This window comes from Pristis pectinata, chromosome 11, assembly GCF_009764475.1.
Source record: "Pristis pectinata isolate sPriPec2 chromosome 11, sPriPec2.1.pri, whole genome shotgun sequence".
NCBI classification, from domain to species: domain Eukaryota; kingdom Metazoa; phylum Chordata; class Chondrichthyes; order Rhinopristiformes; family Pristidae; genus Pristis; species Pristis pectinata.
The window spans coordinates 54,204,087-54,232,063 of NC_067415.1; positions in this window are offsets into that span (position 1 = coordinate 54,204,087).

Sequence of the window (27,977 nt, forward strand, 5' to 3'; positions counted from 1 at the left end):
CCAAAGACGTACGGTTTAGGAAGTTGTGGACATGCTATGTTCACGCCGGAAACGTGGTGACACTTGCGGGCTGCCTCCAGAACATTCAACGCAAAAGATGCATTTCACTGTGTGTTTCGATGTACATGTGACCAATAAAGGTATCTTATATCTTATAGTTACCGCCTCAAAAAAACTCAATCAAATTGGTGAGAAGATTTTCCCCTGCACAAAGCCATACTGACTATCCCTGATTGGCCCATGCCTTTTCAAAAATACATTAATCTTCTCCCTTCAAATTTTCTCCAATACTTTCCCTCCCACTGACGTAAGACTCAGCAACCTGTAGTTATCTGGTTTTGACCTGCTGCCCTTCTTAAATAGAGGAACAACATTAGCTAGCCTCCATACTTCTGGTATCTCACCTGTAGCTAATGACGATGCAAAAATCTCTGCCAGGGTGGTAGCTATCTCCTCCCATGCTTCTTATAGCATCCTGGGATAGATCTCATCCAGCACAGTGGATTTATCTGCCTTTAAGCATTCCAATATATCTAACACTTCCACCTTCTTAATGCTGATCTACTCCATACTATCACCATTTCCCTCCCTGAACTCATAACACTGTACTTCTCCTTGGTGAATACAGATAAGAAGAATTCATTTAGGACCTCGCCTACTTCTCCTGGCTCCACACATAGATTACCCCTTTGGTCCCAAAAGGGACCCATTCTTTCCCTGGTTACCCTCTTGCTGCTGGTTATAAAATGTCTTGGGATTCTTCCTAATATTACCTGGCGAGGATATTTCATAGCCCCTTTATGTCCTCCAAATTTCTTTCTTGTTCTCTCCTGAACCCTCTATGGTCCTCAAGAGACTCACTCGATTCAAGTTACCAGTATTATGGGAGGCTGTGATGCTTAAATCGGAACCTGCCTGTGAGAATTTGGTCTTCTTCAGATGCTCCTGCCACCTCAACAATGGTCTCTGGCTTTCCATTACATTTTGAAAAATGAGATGATGTCTGATGACCAAACTGCCAGTCCTCTGAGAACCTCACAGAATTATCTGCTGAGTACTATGGATCTTTTTCCTTATGAATGCCAAATCTTGCAAACTGTCCTTTGAGTTTGTGAATGGCCATCAATGAATGGGTGTTCTCTAGAAAGTCAATCTCCCGATAATATGAAAAAATAATCCAATGTCACCAAGTATATTTTCCCATCAAGGTGAAATAGATGTGCCTGACTTTTGTCCAGAGTCTGTCTTCTTCTTGTTGAGAGTAAATAGTTTCCTTTGGCTGCTACCTTTCCAGGGATCAGTTGGGCTCACATTTCTACACATGGTCCATGATCTCCCCTTTCATTCCTGGCGAGCAGCCATTCTTTCCACTCTGCAGAGGCAAACATTCACTCCCAGATGTTAAGAATGAATATGTTTGGTAATGTGTCACGTTCCTAGTTTGGGAGCAATTGCCATCTAACCTCTGAGGATCAGGTCAATTTTAGTGGTCAATTCATCTTTCATGTATGATCTAAGAACATGGTCAGCCTTACACTGTGTCTCTTTCCTTCTCAGTCTCCTGCAGTGAGGCTGAGTGGTTGAAGTATACACAACTTATAGCTTGCTGTCCTTATCATTGCTTGTGTCATTGAGATAGGCTTAGGTAAAAATGTTTTGGCTATTTGCATGTCTTTATTTTGCAAGTCCTGAATTTTTCTGTTGAATGCCTGCATTCTCATAAACATCGGAGGAACTTAATCATAATGATTGGCTTGAGATTATTGTGCAGATATGGAACACTCTCATTTGCATACTGAAGAAACTTCTCCAGACCAACGATTAAAGCGACTTCTCAGTTAATGCCTAACACACCTCTGCTTCTGTCAAAGTTCTGCTTGTGTATGTCAAAAACCTGTTCTGAGGCATCTCCTTGTAGGGCCATCTTCTTATTATCAAAGTATCGCAACACTGGCCCCATAGTGACTATTTCCTTTATTTTTTTTATTGCTTTCCCTTGAATATTCAATCATCACTCTCTATCCTTCTTGGTGACTCATACCAAGAAGGTGAGACAGTAACGTGCTTGGATAGGTGATGAACCTCATTGTACTCCTACAGCATTCATTCGGACCTGTGTATGTTTCACTGCCTTCCCTTTTGCCAGAACTAGCTTCACATCATCCCTGGTGTCTAAATGACCTGTGAAGAAGACTTCTTTTGGTTTGAGCTTTAATTTTAGTTGCTTTTCCGAACACCTTCTCATTAGGGGTCCCACCTTCCAGTAATAGTCTAACTCTGCCACTTCTCCTTCTCCAAAGAGCAATATATCATCTGCTATGGTCTTTACTCCACTGAGAGAAAATGCAGCAGCCACTCTTCAATGAAATTTCTCTGTTGTTGTGACCATTTCAGATAGCTCTCTTCTCCAGCAGTATCTACCAAATGATGCATTGAAACAGATGAGATATGAAGGCTCCTTGTCATGCTCCACTTATTTTTGATCCTGTGCTTTACACAGGTCTTGGAAAAAAATCTATCATCATCACAGGATATTGGCTCATCTTCAGTGCTCCATTCAGTGATCCAGACGAATGCTCAGCGTGCCACTGATTCCTTAGCATTTACCAGCTGGACACCCAGGGGTAGGCATGTCTGCTGGTGCTACTATTATTGCCTTGGACAGTTTCTCTAAGAGATATCTTTATTAGTCACGTGTACATCGAAACACACAGTGAAATACATCTTTTTGTGTAGTGTTCAGGGGACAGCCCGCAAATGTTGCCACACTTCCGGTGCCAACATAGCATGCCCACAATTTCCTAACCTGTACGTCTTTGGAAAGTGGGAGGAAACTGGAGCTCCCAGAGGAAACCCACGTGGCGGTTAGCTTAACGCTTTACAGTGCCAGCAACCTGGGTTCAAATCCAGCTGCTGTCTGTAAGGAGTTTGTACGTTCTCCCTGTGTCTGCATGAGTTTCCTCCGGGTGCTCCGGTTTCCTCAGTTTCTCCTTGAGTGACCCTGGAACATGCCATGCAGAACATCCCATCAGCTGATTCATCTCATCTATAACAAGATAGGATTTGCTTTTTAGTGCCCTTGTTTTGTGTAAACCATCTATATATTCATCAGCGGGTTGTATAACAGAAGTGATGTATTGAAGCGGTTTTCGTGATCCTATCTTGGTGTCTTTTATCAGTCTCATCAGCAGTGTGGTCCTGTAACACCTTTTTGGTCTGCACAATGAACTCCACCTTGTATCTCCTTTGATTCTTTGGGCTAATCACCATCAGAAGGCATTTCCAATGGGCTTCAGTGTAATCTTGTTGTACATTGATAACATTTTACTCAATGGTTTCAACTGCATTACCTCCAGATTTATGATTTGCTTTGGGAGTGCATTACATGTTGTTCTTGGGTCAAGTTGAAATGTGGGAGTAAACTGGAGCACTCGGTGAAAGCTTATATAGTCAGAGGGAAGATGTGCAAACTCCACACAGACACCACAGGAAGTCAGGATTGAACTCAGGTCCTTGGAGCTGTGAAACATCAGTTCTACTAGTTGTGTAACTGTGTACATCTGACTCTGGTTGTCCAGGACTAGTAGTGTAAATTGTCATGATGAATAGAGATGCTATGGTATACATCCATTGAAAAAGTTATCATAATTTTTATCAGGGTTTTGCTTATTAAGGAAACTGAGGGCATGTTGTGAGATGCAGAGCCAATGGTTGTAGTGAAGCCACGTCATAGTGAATATGAACATGATATCCCCAGAAGAGTGTTTGCAAATGAACAGATAATATTACCAAAGAATATACCTCCAGAGGCAAAATTGGGACAATTTGTTGAGAGTCATAGATTTGCAGAGCTGATGATTAAGGTCTCTGCCTGTAAGGGTAGGTCTAGACGTCAATGGCGTGTCATGATTGCAGCAAAATACTAGGGCAGGAAGGCATTGATTACAGACAAAGAGGTCACCACGAGGTAGAGAAGTAGAACTCCGAAGCAAAATAAAAAATTGGCCTGAGAAATAGACTAGGGTGAGGTGTCTCAGATGAAAAGAAATTCTGCGTTGTGGTCAGTGATGAACAGCCAAGTCAAAGGCATCATTTTGACAATGACTTGGCCATCTTAGAATGTTAAGAATATTCGAAAACCTTGAAGGCAAGCTGTTCAGAGAAAGTGTCTATAACCTCGCTGAACTGCAGGAGAGAGCAAATTCATGGGAATTACAGGACAACAGCTGTGCCAATGTAAGTGCCCATAAAACAAGATGAGAATGTAAAGCTCAGCATGAGATGTGGAAGTGATGTATTATTGGTTGAGCCTGGTACAGACATTACTGATGGAGAAGAGGCGACTGCGTGAGTTCTAGGAAAGAGTTCAAAGTCTGCAAGGTTCTCCTGTTAATAGAACTTCTGAATGGCTTGAATCAAGCGCAAATTGAGCTAGGTTCTTTAAGGGAAGACTGCATTGCAATGTGGAGGCAGTTCCAAAGCTCTGAATAGCCTATGAGAGATGTGCAGCAGATTTGAACTGATTAACTTAAGCCCAAGACAGTTTTGCCAGTGTTACAAAACTCTTTTCAAAGTTGAAAGCCTTGGGCTGATCCAGAAAGGGAATGTCAGAGGAGGTGACCTTGTGGTTTCAAAACAGGAACAAGAGTGAGGAAAGATCTAGTGTCTACAGAGAGTTAGGATGCAGTACCCAGTGAAATCAGAGGCACAGATAGATACCCTTAAAAAGAAACCAAAGTAGCGATTGTTGTGACAGAGATCATGCTGTATAATAAGGTATCAAATTCAATATACTGTATAATTTTATCTTCTGTGGGAGCAAATCAAATTTATTAGCCCAGTGATAGGGTTGAAAGAACTGTTTGGCATGTATAGTTGGCTCCAGAGAAGATCTTGGTCAAGAATATGTAACACAATGTAGTCACAGTTATGAAGAGAATCATGTTGGAGCAACAATTAAAGAAAAGCATGTGTGACCAAATATGTGTGAGCCTTATCTGGAAAAGTCATTGTTGGAGTGGATCAGGGTTACAATGGGGGACTGAGGCTTTGGCTCAAGAGCTTTCGATGAGAGGAGGCGAAGGCTAAGGTAAATCTCTGGTAAGTTTCTTTCTTGGTTGCTTTGGTTTTTCCTTTACTGCCAGGCCAGAGTAGTTATAATGGCTCCAGGGTCAGTGGTATGTTCATCTTGTGAGATGTGGGAGTTCTGGGAGACCTCCAGTCTCCCTGATAGCTACACCTGCACGAGGTGCATCCAGCTGCAGCTCCTTACAGACTGTAAGTTCCTTAGGGAACTGGAGCTGCAGCTGGTTGACCTTTGGCTGCTACGGGAGTATGAGGAGTTCATAGATAAGAGCTACGGGGAGCCAGTCAGTCCTAAGCTGCAGGAGACAGGTAGCTGGGTGACTGTCAGGAGAAGGAAGGAGAACAGGCAGGTAGTGTAGAGTACCACTGTGGCCATTCCCCTCAATAACAGGTATACTACTTTGGATACTGTTGGGGGGGGGGGGTGACCCACCAGGGGAAAGCCGCAGTAACCAGGTCTCTGGCACTGAGCCTGGTTGTGTGGTGCAGAAGGGAAGGGGCGAGAAGAGGAGAGTGGTAATGATAGGGGGATTCAATAGTAAGTGGGGGCAGACAGGAGATTCTGTGGATGTGAAAGACACTCCCGGATGGTACGTTGCCTTCCAGGTGCCAGGGTCAGGGACGTCTCGGATCGGGTCCACAACATTCTAAAGGGGGAGGGAGAACAGCCAGAGGTCGTGTACATATTGGTACCAATGACATAGGTAGGAAAAGAGATGAGGTCCTGAAGAGGGAATATAAGAAGCTAAGTAGGAAGCTGAAAAGCAGGATCTCAAGGATAGTAATTTCTGGATTGCTGACTGTGCCACGCGCCAGTGAGGGTAAGAATAGGATGGTTTGGCAGATGAATACGTGGCTGAGGAGTTGGTGCAGGGGGCAGGATTTCAGATTTGTTGATCATTGGGATCTCTTCTGAGGATGTACGATCCGTACCAAAGGTATGGGTTACACCTGAACTGGAGGGGGACCAATATTCTTGCGGGCAGGTTTTCTGGAGATGTTGGAGAGAGTTTAAACTAGTTCAGCAGGGGATGGGAACCAGAGTGATAGGTCAGAGGTTGGTACATTTAGTATACAAGTAGATGCAGCATGTAGAAAGACTGTGAGGAAGGATAGGCAGTTGAAAGGGCAAAATTGCAGTCAATTGGATAGGCTGAAATGTGTCTACTTTAATGCAATAAGTGTCAGGAACAAGGGTGATGAACTTAGAGCATGGGTAAGTACGTGGAACTATGACGTGGTGGCCATTACAGAGACTTGGCTGTCGCAAGGGAAGGAATGGCTGCTGGATATTCCAGGGTTTAGATGTTTCTAAAGGGACAGGGACTGAGGTAAAAGAGGTGGGGGAGCGGCTTTGTTGATCAGGGACAGCGTCACAGCTGTCGAAAGGGAGGACGTCCTGGAGGAATCGTCCACTGAGTCAGTGTGGGTGGAAGTCAGAAACGGGAAGGGAGCGATCACTCTATCAGGAGTGTTCTACAAACCCCCCAGCAGCAGCAGAGATGCTGAGGAGCAGATCAGGAGGCAGATTTTGGAAAGGTGCAAAAATAACAAGGTTGTTGTCGTGGGTGATTTCAACTTCCCTAATGTTGATTGGCACCTCCTCAGTGTAAAGGGCATAGATGGGGCTGAGTTTGTTAGGTGTGTCCAGGAGGATTCTTGACACAGTATATGAACAGGCCGACTAGAGGAAAGGCCATACTGGACCTGGTACTGGGCAATGAGCCTGATCAGGTTTCAGATCTCTTGGTGGAAGAGTATTTTGGAGACAGTGACCATAACTCCCTGACCTTTACCATAGCCTTCCAGGGGGATAGGAACAGACGATATGGGAAAGTATTTAATCTGGGAGGGAGAATTATGATGCTATTAGGCAGGAACTTGGGAGCGTAAATTGGGAACAGATGTTCTTGGGGAAGTGCACAATGGAAATGTGGAGGTTGTTTAAGGAGTACTTGCATGTGGTTCTGGATAGGTTTGTCTCACTGAAGCAGGGTAAGGATGGTAGAGCGAAGGAACCATGGTTGACAAGAGACATTGAATATCTTTTCAAGAGGAAGAAAGAAGCTTACGTAAGGTTTGGAAAGCATGGATCAGACAGGACTCTGGAGAGTTACAAGGTAGCCAGGAGGAAGCTTAAGAATGGACTTAGGAGAGTTAGAAGTGGGCATGAGAAGACCTTGGAGAGTAGGGTTAAGGAAAACGTCAAGGCATTCTAAACGTATGTGAAGAATAGGAGGATGACGAGAGTGAGGATAGGACTGATCAGAGATAAAAGAGGAAACGTGTGTCTGGAGTTGGAAAAGGTAGGGGAGATCCTTAATGAATAATTTGCTTCGGTACTCACCAGTGAGAGAGACCTTGATGTTTGTGAGGATGGAGAACAACAGGCTGATATGCTGGGGCATATCGACATGCGGAAAGAGGATGTGCTGGAACTTTTGAAAAACATTAGGATAGATAAGTCACTGGGGCCGGCCGGGATATATCCAAGGTTATTACAGGAAGCGAGGGAAGATATTGCTGCAATTTTGGCAATGATCTTTGCGTCCTCACTGGCCACAGGAGTAGTGCCAGGTGATTGTAGGGTGGCAGATATTGTTCCTTTGTTTAAGAAAGGGAGTAGGGATAACCCTGGGAATTACAGACCAGTGAGCCTTACTTCAGTGGAGGGCAAATTACTGGAGAAGATTCTTTGAGACTGGATTTATGGGCATTTGCAGAAGCATAGGTTGATTAGGGACAGTTAGTGTACCTTTGTGAGGGGCAGGTCGTACCTCATGAGCCTGATTGAATTCTTTGAGGATGTGACAATGCACATAGATGGAGGTGGAGCAGTGGATGTGGTGCACATGGATTTTAGTAAGGCATTTGATAAGGTTCCTCATGGAAGGCTTATTCACAAAGTCAGGAGACATGGGATCCAGGGAAACTTGGCTGTGTAGATTCAGAATTGGCTTGCTCATAGAAGACAGAGGGTGGTGGTAGTTGGAGCGTATTCTGCCTGGAGGTTGGTGACCTGTGGTGCTCCGCAGGGATCAGTTCTGCAAGCCCTGCTCTTTGTGATTTTTATAAATGCCTACAATGAGGATATGAAAGGGTGGGTTAGTAAGTTTGCAGATGATATGAAGGTTGGTAGTGTTGTGGATAGCGTAGAAGGTTGCTGTAGGTTACAAAAGGACATTGATAGGACGCAGAGCTGGGCTGAGAAGTGGCAGATGGAGTTCAATCCAGAAAAGTGTGAAGTGAAACATTTTGGAAGAGCAAATTTGAAAGCAGAATACAAGGTTAATGGCAGAACTCTTAGTAGTGTGGAAAAACAGAGGTTGTAAAGAAGGTTAACGTGCAGGTTGATAGGGTTGCAAAGAAGGCGTATGGTATTGAGTTCAAGAGCCACGAGGTAAAGTTGCAGCTCTATAAAACTCTGGTCAGACCACACTTGGAATATTATGTTCAGTTCTGGTCGCCTCATTATAGAAAGGATGTGGAAGCTTTAGGAGAAGGTGCAGAGAAGATTTACCAGGATGCTGCCTGGATTGGAGAGCATGTTTTATGAGGATAGGTTGAGCGAGCTAGGGCCTTTCTCTTTGGAGAGAAGGAGGATGAGAGGTGACTTGATAGAGGTGTAGAAGATGATAAGGGGCATAGATCGAGTGGACAGTCAGAGACTCTTTCCCAGGGCAAAAATGGCTCACATGAAGGAGCATAATTTTAAGGTGACTAGAGGAAGATATAGAGGGGATATCAGAGGAAAGTCTCTTACACAGAGAGTGGTGGGTGCGTGGAACGCACAGCTGGCAGAGGTGGTAGAGGCAGATACATTAGGGACATGTAAGAGACTCTTAGATAGCCACATGAATGATAGAAAAATGGAGGGCTATGTGGGAGGGAAGGATTAGATAGATCTTAGAGCAGGACAAAATGTTGGCACAACATCGTGGGCCAAAGGGCCTGTACTGTGCTGAGATGTTCTATGTTCTATGTTCTGTTTAGTATTCAGTACAGAACTCAGTGAACAAAAAGACTGAGTGAATTTACAGTCAGTTGAACTTACAACTATATATTGATGTTAGTAGTTAACCGTTGTATAATTTTATGTATGTAAGTGGTTGATGATTTGTGTGGGTTTATTACACGTTTAAAGGAAAAGCATTACATTGTAGATATGTATAGCGTTTGTGGGTTGGTTCTCCTACACTATCCTCCAAGTCAGATGAAATTGTCCTGGTGGGGCAAATTAGTGAAGGCTCACAGAGCAGCAGACTCAGAACTCTTAAAAAATTTATGAAATACCAACCAAGTACCACAAATAAAATAATATAAATAGAAAGAATACAAATTATATGAAATTACTGAAAACATGACATAAAATACTGGAAGTTGCCATTTTCTAAAATTTTCTCCTTCTCAGACAGTCCTTCGGGACCAAGGAGAACTTATTTACACTCAGTTTGTGTATTCCATGGTGATAAATGAGGCTGACGAGAACCATAGACTCTTCCACAGATGAGGTAGGAGATATCTGAGAGGGTGGGCAGTGTGTGAAGTGGTTGACTCCTTGGGCCACTAATGCAAGGCTCTCTGTGCTCCTGATGCATGGCCTCAAGGTTCTCAATACCATCCTGAAAGCTCCTTCTCTACTTTGAGTGGTGATTGTCCAGAGATGGAGTCAATGCAAATGTTGTATTTCTTCAAGGAGGCTTCAAACACATCCTTATATTTGTTTTTCCTCTGTTCATCTGTTGGTCTTTTCCCATGACAGAGCCCAGAAAAGAGCGTGGAGTCTGGCAGTAGGCTTGCAAAGAACATGACTGGTCAAAGGTAGCCAACTGGGTGTAACTAAAGGGCAGCACGGTAGCATAGCAGTTAGTGTAATGCTATTACAGCACCAGAAATTGGGGTTAAATCCCCACTGCTGTCTGTAAGGAGTTTGTACATTCTCCCTGTGACTGCGTGGGTTACCTCCGGGTGCTCCGGCTTCTTCCCACATTCCAAAGATGTATGGGTTAGTAGATTAACATAGGTATAATTGGGCGGTGTGGACTTGTTGGGCTGGAAGAATCTGTTATTGGTGCTGTATAAATAAAGCTTTTAAAGTTTTAAAGCCTCTGAGTTGGTGCTGTTAATCTGGGACAGGATACTGAAATTGATTTGCTTGTCCTTCTAATAAATTTGGAGAATTTTGCAGACACAGCATTGGTGGAATCTTCCAAGTACCTTAAGGTGGTAGTCCAGGCCTCAGACCTTTTGCTTGTCGATGTAGAGTATAAGACATGTCCTCCTGAATGCTTCATTGACAGCATTGATGATGGCTTGGAGCTGGGTCTCTAAGCGTGTGCAAATGCAAGCATCAGTTGCACGCTAGAACTCAACTCCTGAGGTTCCAGTGATCTTGATTCTGCAATGTAATTGCTGTAGGTTGAACAGTTCTGAGGATTAGATCTACTACTGGATAAATTTGTTTGAGGTGAGGTGCTCCATTGCGGTGTGAAAGGTTGAGATATGTATTGGGATCTTGTTTGACACCAGTCTTCACTGAGATTGATTCTGTAATTGGTCACTTAGTCTTCTGGCTTGTATTCCGTCATGAAGCAAATGTTAAAATGTAGACAAATTTCTGTGGACAGTCAAATTTGCAGACAGTGGTCCATGGTCAATCACAGTTGATGGAGTCAAATGCCATGTACTGTGGCTGATACAGTTCCCTGTATTTTCTTCAGTTGTTAGGCATTGTGAATAGGGTGCAGCTCTTCATTCACTTGGAGGTGATAGTTCAGAAGGAACCTGACAATGATATTCCCTGTGGCAGATAGCAGGGAGACCCCTCTGTAGTTACCACAGTAAGACCTGCCTCCTTTCTTTCAAGATGGCCACAATTTCAATATCTTTAGGGTTCCCTACTCTTCCCAGATGTGGATGATGAGATTGTGGATTTGTGACTGAAGGTCCTCACGGGTTAGTAGATTAACATAGGTATAATTGGGTGGTGTGGACTTATTAGACCGGAAGAGTCTGTTATCGGTGCTGTATAAATAAAGTTTTTAAAGTTTTAAAGCCTCTGAGTTGGTGCTGTTAATCTAGGACAGGATACTGAAATTGATTTGCTTATCCTTCTAGTAAATTTGGAGAATTTTGCAAACACAGCTTTGGTAGAATCTTCCAAGTAGTGGGAATACCATCTGCTTGCGAGATCCTATTATTTTCTAGCTTGAGATATGGCCTTTTCAATTTCTTGTAAACACTTTGAAGACCTCCTCAACAGATACTTGGCTTTTGAGGTGTGCATCCTTCAATCCATCCCTCAGTAATCTATTCTGGACAGCCTTGCCACCAATCCTGACTCTACAATTTTCTCTGTATTTTGTATCTTATACACCGTAACACCTGCGTTCATGCTGTCTCCAGTCCTCTTTCTAATTCCCATGCAAACCATCCTTTAGCTCTAAATATTCCATATCCTTTAATTCTAGATCATTTTACACAGAACTCACTATTGCAACAACTCAGAATGTTCTGTCTTTAGCTCCTTGAATGTTGCTCCCCTATCTCTGTTCCCTCTTTACATTTAATCCAAACATCACACCCGTGACAATTTGAATGATGTAACTTTCCCTTTTGATTGTTCCATCTCTGGTCTTTTTGCCTTCTGCAAGGCCAATATATGTGGGAATGCTTGATGTTCAATCATTAGCACAACAATGAAGGTTTGACAGAGGACAGTCTGAATTTATCAGCTTTCTAAAAGTTGTTAATAAGTTTTTCTCTGATGAGGAGGACAGATTCAGCTCAGCCATACTGGAGCCATTTGTACTTGGATTTGAAACTTTGGTGACATTGTCACATAGCGGGGGTCCAGAAGAAAAGATTGCCTTTGTATAAGCAAGTTTTCTGGGATCTCTTTTCAGACTGACAGCTTGTGTGAACAATTCAATGCTGACATTCCCCATAGCATCTTGGGATAGACATTTCAGTCAGTTCTTGGTCAGTTTTGATTCACCATGCTTTCTTGCTGAAGAACTGATGACAGGTTTCATTAAGAACAGAATGTGCCTTGTGGTATGGCTTTTGATACAGGTTTGTACCAAACATCACTGTTATTTGAGAGTTTGCTCAATAGAGGATGCTCTGTTGATACCTTGACCTGTCATTTGCTTTTGATGTGGCAACACAAAGAGGCTGGAAGCACAACAACTTTCTTCCTGTGTTGATCAAGTTTCCGTTGTGGTAGTTTTAGTTTCTTGAGGTTGGCTCAACCCAAAAAACTGGATTATTTTGAAAGAAATTATACAGCAACAGTCATTTAAAGATGTTTTATTTTTCCCAGTGGTAGTCTGTAGGAAGCTCAGCAGCCAATATCTGGATCCATACCTGAAATGTTAACTGTTTCCCTATTAACTGATGCTGCCTGACCTTCTGACTGTTTCCAGTGTTTTCTGCATTAATCTCAGAATCCAGAGTTAGTCCACATGCATGCTATGGGTGTTTTCACTTGGGTCAAGCCAGTGACGCACCAGTTGTACAACTCGACATCAGGAAATCGCTCTATTGTCTTTTCAAAGACAATCCAGGTTACCGTCTTCAAGCACAAGTGTGATCAGAGCTTGGCTCTCTCATTTCAGTTTCTCATAACTTCACTGCATGTCTCAGCGATATTGTTCTGACACTTGAATGGAATGATAACTGTCCAGCTGCCATATGGATCCACAGGTCAGCAGGGGAGACAGACAAGGGGAACAAAGAAGCACTCATTCAGACTTCCAAATGTGCCTCAGAGAGATAGGATTCACAGGAGTGGTGGGTGTAAGTGCCACTATGTTACCGGATATGCCACTTATGCTGGCGAGAGGGAAATAAAATCAGTGCCCATAGTCAGCACTGCACAGTGGTTCTTCCAAAAGTTCAACAATCCTATCAGAGTAAAGAAGAAAACACTGCAGACATTCTCTTTCCCATTTGTCTCTGGCCTCTTTGGGCACCAGAATACGCTTTATTCTCTTATCATGAGACAATTTCCACATTATGCTTTGGTTAAGGGACAGTTCTAAGTCCACCAGCTGCATTATGACAAAAAAAGATCCTCCACACTAATTATTTGCAAAAGTAATTCTAAATGCCTCATATCTCCCACATCTGTAACTTCCTGTCTATCACATTACTTGCCACAAATTATTTAATTACCCTCCATCACCATCTTCTTGCGAGGCAAACTGTCCGTCAAGGGGAAGAGCCTGTCTCTGCCCAATCTGTATGGCCCTCTTTATCTGTTACCTTGTTTGATGCTAAAGCCCAAGAATTTTCTTTCTCTGCTGTAACCTGACAAAGAAACGCCTGCACTGCTCTACGCCTGATGGTGCAGAGCTTAAAAGCAATGATGCCTTCACAGTCTCCTGGTGCAGTAGAAGAAATTAAGTACGGCCACAGGCCACAGAGATTTCTGATGGGCTCACTGGTGAAATTCAATCTTCTGATTCTGTACACCAAAGAAATGCTGATATGTATACTCTCCCAGGGAGGATAATCCCTGAATCTGTGATGTCGGGGTACAAAAACCATTCTGGTGGGTGACCTTGAGAAACAGTTTTTGTAGAAAAAAAATTCAAAAGGGTTAGGTGAATATTTCCTTGTTGCAGAAATTATTGCATTAAATTTCTAGGCACTTTATGTTCACAGACGCACCACTCTGCCCTTGAGCCTGAACCCTAGTACCTCAGTGGTAATAGAAATCTGGGAAACTTGAAAGTGCCATCCCATTGGCTCTTTCCCAGGGATATACAAAATAAGCTAGACTTAACCCAGTGGATGGATCACAGGAAATGTCAAAAAGTACCACCAAATTCCATGAGACTGGAGGCATTTTAATAGCATGCAGAGAGTAGAAGCAGCTTTCTTCCTAAACTGTGTGCTAAAATATTACACTCCAGAATAAAGTTTATGAATTAATTTGAGATCTGGCATGTTTAAGCTTTAGCATAGATCAGAAGAACAGGGTTATCATTCCCAAGCTACCCAGCACCAGAGTTTTCTTTGGACCACATCTGAGTTTGCAGTCTGGACATCAGTTATGATTGGTCAACAACTCCATTATTATTGTGTCAGGCACTTACCAGGATGGCAGAAGATGAAATAAATGTGTTTTCATCTTTCTTTATCTTGCAATTCCATGTTCCCCAGACCAGAAAGGGATGATGACATCTTTATCAGGACTTCATGAAAACTTGTGGACATATTCATCTGCATGGTCATTTCATCAAAAAAATGGAAAGGTTTTCCCATTCCTAATTATGCCTATGACTCTTCCTTCTGCTGAAGTTACTTTCTAGCATACTTCAAAACTGATAGCTGAGATGTCAGATCATACAGTTGAAAGGAAATCATGAGTATTGAGAATGAAGTGAAGTGAAAGGTTTTTGGAACCAACTGATAGAAAAGTCCCCTTTTTTATTTGTAAGCATGAACAATATGAAAAGAAATGAAGTATATCAGTGGAAAACATCACTTAGGTTTAACAGAATGCAGAACATAAGGATTGATTTCAAGTCTGCCCGATCAGTGGAAACAGATGAGTAGCTAAAATAAAGTTTATGTGCTCTCTGTGACACACACAACTGCTGCCTTTTAAACCATTTTGTTTCAGGTGGGAGAAGTATTGTGCACCACAGACAGCTGGGGAGCTCGGTGCTATGTAAAGAACCATAGCTACTTTCTGGTACACACAAGTCCCCAGACACTGGACTCATGCCTTAAGTGTTTTGGAATGTCACTTTGACAGAAATTTAAATTATAAACCGAAAGAGAAGAAATAAACACTATGTTTGTTCAGAAACTGCTGAAGAATATAAAACAGCAGTGGTGAATATAGCCTCTTCCCAATTTATCACTAAATTAATCCACTAATCAGGGCCTCTGAACTTGCAGAGCATAACTGTAATGGGAACTTTGAAAACTAAATTTGACATCTTGTCGGTAATCATTTGATTCAAGAAATTCACTTTCTACATTCTATGAAAACAGAAAATGCCCTTATCTGAAAAGTAACAATACATGCTTTGTAAATTGTCAGTTCCGAAATAAATAGTTATGTTGTTATTTTACCTTGAACAAAGTTGAGAGTATCTGTTCAAAATTGCTGCTCGAATCTATTTAAGTTTAATTAGGTTAATAAGAAAAACATATCTCCCTACTGGTCCAATTAAAAGAATGACTGGGCAGTAGTGTGTGTTTTATTTAGATTTATCCTCTGCTTCATGTTGAGGATAAATCAACATGAAGTGAGTTAAAGATTTAATTTCAATAGGATTTGGCTATTCAGGACTATGTTCAGATGCTAATTTCTATGATTAACTGCACTTAGAATCTGCATATAAAAGAATCATTCTCCTTGAACATTATTCATCTGCAGCTATTGATGCAAATTGTAAAGTAAAAGGAAGAAATAACTTGCATTTAGATGGTGTCTTCCACAAAATAAGGACATACAGAAGTAATTTATGGGAAGTGAAGTCCTTTTACTGTTGTTGGGTAGGAAGTGAGCTAGCTGATTTTTGCACCAATTATGTCCCACAGATAGTGAGGATTCCCAGGCTATTTTTTGGATGTTGTTGGGAAATAAATATTGGCCAAGATAGCAGGGAAAACTCCCCTGTTGTTTGTTTAATGCTCCATTGGGAAATGTTTCATCCACACGAGAGAGCAGACGGGGTGGTTTAATATCTCATCAGAAAGACTGCATCTCCTACAGTGCTGCACACAAGTGTCAGCCTAGATTAGGTACTCAGGTCCCTAGAGTGGAGTTCGACTTCCAGCTACTAAATACAGCTGGCCATTCGTCTCCTGTGGCTGTATTGCGCCCCATTACAAATTATTCCTCTGCACAAAGTGGAAGTGTAGTTAATATAATTTATTACTTGAGTAGTATTCAGTGCACTTTTTCCACTGGTGGTTCATTTTTGTGACAGCAAAAATGTGTGTGTGCTGATATGTAACATAATAGTTCTTCTCAGCAATTACTAAGACAACATCCAATGTTGTGCTGACTGTCTTAGTCATTCACCTTTTAAACCTCAGGATGGATCATTGTGCAGGATAGTGTATTGTGCAATGGTAAATCACCTTGAAATAAAGTTCCTTCATCCAAGCCTGACCCTGCCATTAGCTGTGCTGTTGGATACTCCCTCAGCATGCTCTGATTCACAGTGGTGGGGACTGAGGGATGTAATGGAGTTGTTTCTTGGGATCCTGTTGAACTGACTCCCCAAAACAAAGACAAGTTCAGGACACTACATCCTAAAAGCTTCCAAATCACGAAATTCAACAGCCCAAAGAGTCCACACATCAATTTTTTTAATCTTTCTGAAGAAGATTCTGTGACTGAGAGCTTTTGAGGTGGTATACATTCCCAGTGGGTTGCAGTCAACCACACTAAGCAGAGGCTAAAAATCAAATTTTTCACACAGTCACCTTATTGAAATGGTCAACTATGAATCAATTGTAGCGTTGTTGCCTCTAATGCTAAAGGTTGTGATTTGACTTCATTTCCAAAATTTAGGTTGATATGTCAATGCAGAATGGAAGGAATTCAGGCCATCCATTAAAGTGAGGATCTATCTCCCCTTTCAAGTAGATGTAAAAGATTTATTTTGAAGAACAGTATGATTCATTTATAATATTTCTTCCTCAACCAGCTTCTAAGACAGATTAACACAGAATTGCACCTGTTTATGCTAAATAAATGGAACTAAAATTCAGGAGGGGTGTACAATTTGCATCCACAATTATATCCATATTTAGCAGCAGTAACAGAGATGGATTTCAACTCCAGTGGCTATTATTCTGTTGGTTTGTGTGAATTTTCTGTGCACAAATTTTGTTGTGAAGCATTTAATGTATTCCTTTGGTCATGAGAAGTGTTACTTAATTACAAGTTCTTTCATTCGATCTTTGAATTCATGGCACAGAATCAGGTTATTTATTTCATTCTTTCAATGCCCTCCAAAACACCTATTTAGTTTAATCACACTCTCTTAATCAGTTCATAATCACGTGGGTTAAGACATTTCAAGAACTCATCAAGATGCTCCATAAACGTGATTGTCTTCACCACCTATTCATACAGCAAATTCCAGTTTGCAGCACTCAAAAGTTGATGGAAATTTATTCCCCTCTTATCCATCTACTAATGAATTTAAATCCATGTCCCCAGGTTATCAACCTCCTTGGTAATTTTCCTGTGCACCTTGTTAAGATCTCTCATAACTTTATTCACCTTGATAAAATCTCTTCTTAGCCTTCCTTGTTGCAAAAAAAAGAACCTCGATATTTATGCACTATATTTAAATGTGCATATGGTCAGAGGACATAGTGACATTGTAATTTCTTTTTCAAATATACAGTATTACTATCCAGCATCCATGAGGAATGAGCAATTCCAGTTAGTTAAGAGTTAAGCATGTCTTCATATGATTAATAACACCAAGATAAGATATTTATTTATTAGTTATGGAAAAGGGAAATGAAATACAGTATTTTACAATACTCACCAATGAGTTGCTAATTGGCATTATCCAGCAGACATGAAAAAGTATATAAGCAATGTTCATGGCAGGGGATATCTGGGCAGTCCCTCGATGCCTTCCCAATGTCTTCCTGGATGCTCCCTCGGTGCTGTCCTGATACTGGTCTGGGTACCCCCTCATTGCTACTCCAGTATCAGTCTGAGTGCTCCTTCATGTTGCCCAATATCAGCCTGGGAGCTCCATCAGTGCTGTCACAACATTGTACTGGCTGATCCCTCAGTGCTGCCCCAATATTGGCCTGACTGCTCCCTCATTGCTACTCCAATGTCAGTCGGGGAACTCCCTCAGCACTGCCCCGATGTCGGCCTGGGTGACTGTCTTGGCAGTACCCCAGTTCTGGTCTGGATGGTCCCTCTAAATTGCCAGTTACTGGAGAGCTCCAGTTGTGACGTGCTAGGTAAACAAGCTTGCACTGTGCAAGCACTAGATGTGGCTATCTCCTTGCTTTTTCCAGTAGACTAAGTTAAGCACTTACTCGCATTCCAGCAATATCCAAGGATACATTATACCAGTCTCGCCAGTCTTTCCAGACAACCTAACATGGTCTGGTCCTGGCAAACTTATTTTTTTCTTTTAAAATCTCATTTTCATAATATTATTGAAACAAGCCATCTGATCAAATAGCTCTGATACTCTTGGAAACCCACTTAGCTTAAATATGTGTGTATTTTGCTTGCTGCAGGTTTCTACCTTTGATATCCTGATTTTTGGATTGGTGGACTGAAGATTACCTGATGTGGTGTGTGTTACATTAAATAACTTCAAAGGATCCAGCTCGGTAGAATTTAAATTCATAATGGCTTTTAGATTTTAAAGAATCTTGTAAAGAATATTGTAGCACTATAGGGGTGAGAGGGGTAACTGTTAGGTTCAATGACAGTTTTATATGCCAATTAAAGCCAATGGATTTGAAAATCATTTTGGATGTAAAATGGGCCACTGTCTGAATATTGCCAGCTTCCTGCCAACTCTGTCTTTCTGGTGATGTGTGGAATTGACTTGACTCAGGGAGTGGTGATTCAGCACAGATTTAACAAAAACAACACTCCCACTGTGGGCACTACTGATGAAATCAGGCAGCGGAATCCCAGGTATATGATCAGAGTTTGGAACTTCCACATTCAACCTTGGAACGTACCCAAATACAACACAGTCAGATAAATCGACACATTTTCAGTTTCCATGTAAATGGCAGCAGGAAAAAAAAGGCATCCTATACACTCCAAATCTTCAGCAGGCTAGGGATACAGGTCTTCCCTGTAGGTCCTCAGCAATTATCAACAGAAACACATGTTACTTTTTGTTAAATATTAAGGAAACCACTTCACAAAATATGATAAGCGGTCATTCCATTCACTGAATTAAACATTACTATGGACAAAAATGACAGAATGTGTCCAAAGTCTGACTTAAATCAACATACTCTCTGAATGTTCTCTGTGCAATCATTTTTATTGTAGAGTGCAGAGGAGATTTAATACCAGGGAAGAGGGAATTCATTTACGAGAAGTGCAAAGCTGGGGTTTTTCTCCTTAGAGCAGAGAGGTTAAGGTGAGGTTAAACGAGAAGACTTTCAGAATTATGAAGGGTTTTGAAACAGTAAATGAGGAAAAACAGTTTCCACTGACAGGTTTGTCAATTCTCAGAGGAGCCAGATTTAAGATAATTGGCAAAAAGGCCAGAGGGGAGATGAGATTTTTTTTCCACAAGTTGCAAGAATCTGGACTGCACTGTGTGAAATGCTGGGGGAAGTGGTAACTTTCAGATTCAATAAATTCTTGAAAAGGAAAAGTGCATGGTTACAGAATAAGTGCAGGGAATGGAACTAATTGGATCGGTCTTTCAAAGTACCAGCACAGGCATGATGGATCAAATGTCCTCCTACTGTACTACCTGATTCTATTTCATAAGGTTGACCAGTGTAAATTACTGGAATGATAATGGTATAAGATGATGGAGCATGCAGCATTCCTAATGCATGAATTGTTGTTTGACAAATAGTACTGATAAGGTTGATTATATTTAGCGTGAAATGTACAAATTCTTCTTCAGCATTCTGCACCTTGTTAGAAATACATGATTTCTTTTTTAGACAGAATTTTAAAACTACCAGTTCAGAATGTTAATACTTTATGCTCAGCTGGCTGCACAAATCTACATATAATAATTTTTTGCAAGACCAAATGTGCTCAGCTTGGATGCAGTTTATAAAATGTATCATACTGTAGGGATGTAGTGATTAATTCATAGACTGGGAAAAAGCTATGAATTTATGCTATATAACCTCAATGATAGCAATTTGGAAGCACATTTGAAGGAAATGACCCACATGGTTATTAAACAGGAATTTGAAATATACCTTAAAAGGAATAGGAGGATACGTATATAAGGAACAAGAGGAAACCATTCAATTCTGACTCTTTGCTGCCATTCAATTTGCTCTTCATCTCGAATCCATTTACCCACTTTTCCCCTGGATCCCTTCTTACCTTTATTAACAAAAATCATTGGACTTTCTCGAAAGGTGTGAATGACATTACAAAACATAAAATTTCAAGCCAAATAGTTCCAGACTTCCACAATCTTTTGAGCAAAATGGTATTCCTTGAATATTATTTCTGAATGGCTTCACTCTAACTTTAAGATTGTGTCCACCTGCTTTTAATACTCCCAGTAGAGGAAATATTTTTACCATATCTACCTTTTCAAATTCCTTTAACATTTTGAACTATAACCTGACCATGCTTCAATGTTCTAATGCATGGGAATAAAAAAAATATTTATTTGCAGTTAGTGAAGTATTTCCATTTCTATTTCCTCGATATTTGTAGATGGAAATCCTTCTTCTGCTTGGCAAATTTTACCATTCAGGAAGCTTCAAACTGAAGAGTAAACACTGACAAAACCACGTCCTGCATCAGCAAGCAGCTCTTGTATTGAGAATGTGAAACACATAGCGAATGGTGTGTCATTGGTTTTATGAGTTATGTGTTATTTGTTGGTATATTACATAAATTTACAAAATCAAGCCAAAATTTTCAGTGCATGTTATCTTTTCGTCTGTCCCAATCTGTTAGTGCTTACATCAAAAGTATTATGTATGAGTTTTCAGAAGGCTGGTACTAAAGTAACAGAAGAAAGGTTACTATGCAAAATAAGGGTTTAAGAAGTCAGGGTAATACATTAACATGAAAATAAGTTGGTTGAAGTGCAGAAAACACAGACTAAGAATAAACAAATTATCTTTATATTTGCAGGCTGTTACTGGAGAGGTGCCGAATGGATCAGTAATTAGCCTCAGCTGTTATCGTCAACCTTAATTCTGGTGTATTTATGTGCAATATGTAAATCATGTGGTTATGGAATGCAATGATACCATCAAGTGTACATAGGATATCTGTTTGGGGTACAAGACAAACTGCTGGAAGAACTCAATTGGTCAAGCAGCATCTGTGGAGGTAAAGGCATGATTGACATTTCAGGTTGAGACCTGCATCAGGGCTCCAGATTCCAGCATTTGCAGCCCCTTGTGCCTTCACGTATTGGAGTATCTTGCTGTTGGACTAAAATAAACATCCTTGATTTTACCATCTTGTGTCCTGTGAAACATATTAAGGTTACAGTTTACCAGTATGCCCAGCATAATCCAGATCCATGGCAAAATTCCCTACAACTGGGGACGAGGATAGTCCAGTTCTGAAGAAGATCAGCACCAGTGAAAAAAGAAATCAAAATAAATTCATTGCTCCTCCAAAGGATTACTGATAGATTGCACTCATCATGGGACTTAAAAAGTTTGTGAAAATTTAAAATAAAACTGCAATGCTGCAAGTCTAAAATAAAAACAGAAAATGGTAAAAATACTCAGTAGGTCAGGCCACATCTGTGGGAAAGAAACAAAGCTAATGTTTCAGGTTCAAGACCCTTTTCTGAACCTGAAGAAGTTCTACTCTGTTCTCCAACATGATTTACATCTGTCTATCTCCTTGTTCACCCACAATGGTGCCTCTTCCCCTTCTTGCCTTTGATAAGGTATTGACCAAAACCTGCTTCTGTCTCTTTCCTTAGCGAAAGTTCTGACAAAGAGTCTTTGACCTGAAACATTAGCTCTGTTTCTGACCATATGCAGCCTGACTTACTGAATGTTTCCAGCTTTTTTCTGTTTTTATCTTGAAAAGCTCAGTGGATATGAAGGGAACAGCAAAAAAGGTCCCAAACATCAAAGGCCCCAAGTATTGGTTGGATGGGTGCATTGTGAGGGTGCTGGGAGGTCAACTCAAAGAAAGAAAGTGAGAGCTAGTGAGAGTAAGAACAAGCCAGAGAGACTGATAGCAAGAGGAACGAGGCTGAGAGAAAGAAAACAAGATAGATAAATATAGAGCTAGATAGAGAGTTAGAAGAACTGCAGGCAACCTCAATCTCTTTAGCATAGGAATGGTTACTCTGCAAGCTTCACCAATTAATTTTAAAGTTAAAAAAAGGCATGCAGATAGTATTAGTCTTCAATATTGTGAAACATTGGATATAAAGTGAAAACCCAGGTGTCTTGAGTGTTGAGGTATCATTTGATGGAAAAAGAAAGAAAATGGTGGCTTACAATTGACTTCAAAGGCAGCCTGGGATATGTAACAAGGTATGCGAAAGGTTCACTTCCTGCATTGAGAGGATAGAGATGTTCTTATATATTTGAGGTGGAAGGTAATGCTAAAACTGAGTGGACACTGAATTCTTGAGTAAGGAAACAAAAGAAAGCGATTTTATACATGGATAATGTCTGCAAAGCATATTACACACTCACTAACTTAGCTCCATAGAAACCTACACATGCCCTGTATGGTGAGATGGTTTAGAAGTTAGAGGAGCACTTCAATTACAGTCACTTGAGATATGAAAGAGCTACACATTCAGTACACACAATCAGAAAATGGAAGGAACAGTGAGAAATTATTTCAGCACACTAAAAGACCTAACAAGGCACTGCAAGTTTGGAGTGTTTTAGATTCATGCACTGAGAGTCAGGTTTTTGTATGGAAATTGCAGGCAAATAACAAGAAATTCAGTCCATTGCCATCACACAAATATAACAGTAGCTACAGACAAAAGGACAATTCTTAAGTTTAGGTCTAACTGGAGTGGCAACAAGAGGTGCAATTCTGTGTTATAAAAGTACTGGCAGCCATTCTCTCCACAAATGATCTTCTGAATTGACCATATTTTATTCGTGTTAAAACAAAGACACATAGCAGCAGATTATATAACTAAATATAAAGCAACACAAAGGAGCTTTATTTCCAATGCAATACTGACCCAGACAAAACATGTTTCTCAAAGGAAGTTGCAATGAGAAAGCCAGCAAAATATTACAACTGCTCTGGGTGATGCAAAACTTACTTTGTATAGCATCAGTGCTATAGGCAACCATAGTGTGACTTCATATTACGGTCACAATTATGGTTGTTGGCTGCAAATGGACACGGCTGCAGATTGCTCCACTCTGTTGAAAGGATACCATTGACAAACAGTTCAGTCATTACTTTTAGTGAAATGGACAGTCAGTCCCAAGGCTTATTCAGAAGAGGCTTTGAAGATTGTAGGGCAGATGCAATCTTTGATGTCCTATAGTGACAAGCATCTTCAGTTACCACAGTTTGGCAGATAATACCAAACAACCATTTCTATTGGGCAAGGGTTGGTTTGTAAGATTAACACTTCAGTGCTACACAGAAACACCAAAGTCATTTTTGGAAATCCTGCTATCTAAATGATGACAATTTTAAAGTAATGCACAAAGAACAACAAGATACAAGGCAGATATAAGCCTTAAATTTGGTGTCACTCCAACTTACCAAAGACCAAAACTGGTTCCTTGTTCCTCAAAGAGCCAAGTGGAAGGGCTGGAGAAATTGTGAATAGGTAGAACTTTGGTTAGAGGGGCTCATGGTGAATGAGCGACTCTGGTGGGAGTTGTACCAAAGGCAAATAATACTGTAAGATTGTGCAGTGACCACAAGGTAACTTTAAATCTGATAGTCAATAATGAACAATATTCTCTACCAACTTCTCAGGACCTGTGTGCACGGATGGCAGAATCCAAGTTTTCTGCGAAATTTAGTTTGTCGTATGTTTATAGGCAGCTGGAAGTAAATGAGGACAGGCAGGAGCACCTGACAATGGTGGTAGTCCTACACTAAATTGCTGTACAGAGTAACATCCTTACCAAAGATCTCTATCTTGGATAAAATTGTGCAGGGCACTAGTAATTGTCCTGCAGCCAAGATAATATCCCTATTGCTATAGTTACTGCAGAGACTGATCTATGCATTTTGAAGGAAATAACCTCGCATATGTGGGAGGAAGAGGTTAGATAGTCTTAGGAGTGGTTTGAAGGTCGGCACAACATGGTGGGCCAAAGAGCCTGTATTGTGCTGTATTGTTCTATGGTTCTATCACATTGTGCAGTTGAAGTGGTCTCAGTGTATCTTCGTACAACAAGAGGTGATACATCTTAGCCTGAAGGTCGATGCAAAAGGACTCTAACCTCTTAAGAGACAAGGTTGATGCTATTGTAGCGACTCACCGCACTGGCATCGAACCGGCTCCTGACATCGCGACGTCGTCGGAAGCCCTGATCCAAGATGGCGCGGGGCCCTCCTTCTTCCCCAGCATTGGGCTGGAAAAGCCCGCGTGTGGGAAGGTCAGGTGACCCACACGTGACGTCAGCGCGGGAACTGTAGTGCGGGAAGTTTTCAGCTATTAAAGGCACACCGCGCCCCAGGTCTGCATTTGACCTCTGATTTCGAAACCAGCGACTCTGTGTCTTCATTTTGTGGTGTGTAGCTAGCCGCTACACTATCATGAAAGCCAAGCATCCAGAGAATATTGCAGGACTTTCTGGGAGTGATTCAATATTATTCCAGATGCTTGCCTGACCTAACAATTACAACAATGGCAGGTTCTTAGATACAAGGTGAAGAGTTCTGCTGATATAGATTGATAATTTGATTGAATATTGTTCATCAAAGCACAGTGTAATAGTTGATGTTCTGTTCAGATGATATTGGCAGAGAAAGTTCAATTTTTGCAACTTGGAGATGAAGATTTCCCAGTAACAGCAAATGAGATTATACAGAGGACTCTGCAAGATGTACTTATGAATAAAGTTTATGAGCACACTCTGAGATGGGTGGACCAGCTTGGAAAAGTGTCAAAGTGAAGGTGTACAGGTGAACTGCAAAGTGAGAGTAAAAAGGTGGGAATTAAAGCAAATGTCAATAACTCAAGGCAAAACAAAAGTAATTGCAGTGCATTACCTGTGAATCCAAGAGTGTCATTTATTGCATCCACTGCTCCCGGTGCGACCTCCTGCACATCATTGAGAACCAACGCAGATTGGGTGACCGCTTCGTCGAGCAACTTCACTCTGTCTGCCCCAAAAGCCAGGGTCTCCCGGTGGCCACCCATTTCAATTCCATATCCCACTCCCATACCGACATGTCTTTCCACGGCCTCCTCTACTACCACGCTGAGGCCAGACATAGGTTGGAGGAACAACACCCCATGTTCTGCCTTGGGAGTCTGCAACCTGACAGCCTCAACATCGATTTCTCTAACTTCCAATAACCCCTCCCCTCTTCTCCCCCTTTTTACCCCTCCTTTGTCTTCTCTCATTCCTGTGGCCCCTTTCCCCCTTATTTTTTCCCTTCTCCCACCCTCATGACCTGCCCATCCCTTCCCCCGCCCTCATGACCTGCCCATTTATTCTCCACCTCCTTGCCTTTATTCCATTCTCCACTGTCCTCTCCTACTGGATTCCTTCTTCTTCAGCCCTTTGCCTCTTCTACCCATCACCTCTCAGCTTCTTACATCTCCTCCCTCCCCCACCCTCCTACCTTCCTCCTCTCACCTAGACTCACCTATCACCTGAATTCACCTATCACCTGCCTGCATTTACTCCTCCCCTTTCCCGACCTTATTCTGGCTTCTGCCCTCTTCCTTTCCGGTCCTGCTGAAGGGTCTCGACCCCAAATGTCGACTGTTTATTTCTCTCCATAGATGCTGCCTGGCCTGCTGAGTTCCTCAAGCATTTTGTGTGTATTGCTCCAGATTCCAACATCTGCAGAATCTCTTGTGTCTCAGTAATTGTGACCAAGTGAGTTAGAATCAACAAACCAGTGAGCAAGTATTATGGAGACACAAGAGACTGCAGATGATGTAATCAAGTATTAGACTCAGCATAGGGACCGTGATAAAGAAATAGAAGTCTGTAGTCCATAAACATACACTGCATATGAAAAATAAGTTCAAAAATGCCCATTTTGATCAGATGACTGATAGAGTTATCATAGAGAGCACATTGAAATTTGCAAATAATATAAAGCTAAGTGGAAAAGTAAGATGTGATCAGGAAGCAAGATCTTTAAAACAATTTCAGTGATTAAGTGGTGGCCTTAGTGACAGAATAACAAGGGGAACCATAAAGTTATTCATTCAGATCACAAGAATAGAAAAATGAGAGTAATTTTTAAATGGTGAAAAGCAACTGAAAACTAACGTTCAGGGGGATCTGGGAATCCCTCTACTCTAAGTACAGTAAGTAACCAGTACAGTAAACAATTTGAAAATTTAATTGAATGATGTTTTTATTGTAAGGGAGTTGAAGTATGAGAATAAAGTATATTGCTGCAATTACACAGGACTTCGATAGGACCACAAATGGAGTACTTATGCAGTTTTGCTCTCCTTACTCGTGAGACGAGTTACTTGCCTTGAAGGCAGTGCAAAGGCTGTTCACTCGATTGATTAAGTATGATAGGTCTATAGTCCCAAGAGCTTAGAAGAACTTGTGGGGATCTAATTAATACAAGTAATATTAAGGAAAGATTCCCTAGCTAATAAATCTAAAAATTGAAACTTTTTAAGACTGAGATGAGAGGAGAATTTTCTTCATTTAGAAGACGATGAATCTTTACAATTCTTTTCCCAAGAATTGAGTATGTTTAAGGCTGGAATTGATAGATACTTTGACACATCAGCAATCAAAGGATCTGAGCAAATGACAGGAAGGGGAACAAGCCTATGGATGAGCCATAATCTGATTAAGAGGTTTGAGGGACTGTATGGCTATACCTGCTTCTACTTTTTTCTAAAAACTTTACAACCTGTAGTAATTCTGCTTTTTAGTATTCTAATCTCACAAATAATATTTAGCCAACATATGATATACGTCTCCATAGTGCACCAAACATAATTGAAATGACACAATGCAGATAGTGATGTTGTATAACACCAGACACTGGCTTGGAGTTTCCATTTGAGTGTTTTAGTTTCTATAGTGTCATCTGCTCAATCTCAGTACCATCTGTGGGATTTTAAGCACAAGTTAAAGCATGAGATTGTACAGCCTTTATCATTGCTTTTAAAAACATCATCTCTGGAATCTCTATCCTACTGGGTGGTAGAAGCTGGATCATTGGAAGTACTTCAAAGTCAAAAGTCAAAGTTGAGTTTATTGTCATATGCACAGGTACATGTATGCACAGGTGCAAAGAAAAAATTACTTGCAGCAGCATAACAGACACATTGCATCAGATAAACAGCATTCACAAGAAAAACATAAATTAAACATAAATTATACACAATTTTACAAGAAAGAACATAATTACAAAAACACAATTAGAACAAAAAAAAGTGAATTTTAGTGCAAAGTGATCAAAGTAGTCATAGCATTGCTAATCTGTAGTGATTAAGGTAGTACCAGCTGGTTCAAGAAGTGAATGGTTGAAGGGAAGTAGCTGTTCTTAAACCTGGTGTTGTGGGACTTCAGGCTTCTGTACCTCCTGCCTGATGGTAGTTGCAAGAACACCCAGAGGTTCACACCCAGGAATTTAAAGCTGCTGACTCTTTCCACTGCCAATGCCCATTGTAGACTGGCACATGTTTGCCCTCCTTCCCCTTCCTGAAGTTAACAATCAGCTCTTTGGTATTACTGGTGTTGAGTTAGAGGTTGCTGTTGTGGCACCCCTCAACCAAGTATCCTACCTCCACTCCAGTAAGTTGACTCATGGTTTTAAGGGAGACAATACAAGAGCTGTGAAATTCTACTGGGGCAACCTCCAATCCTCACTGTTCGAGAGTTTCACTTTCCGTGCTCAATTGTCTATTGATTGCGACAACATGTGCACAAGGCTTGCTGATCTCATGAGATTTAGTTTGTGTTTAAAGTGGAGGTGGATAACTACTTGACAGATGGAGGAATAGTGGAGTATGGAGAAATGGCACAGAAGGGGGTTGAGGCCAGCATAGAGCAGCCATGATCATGTT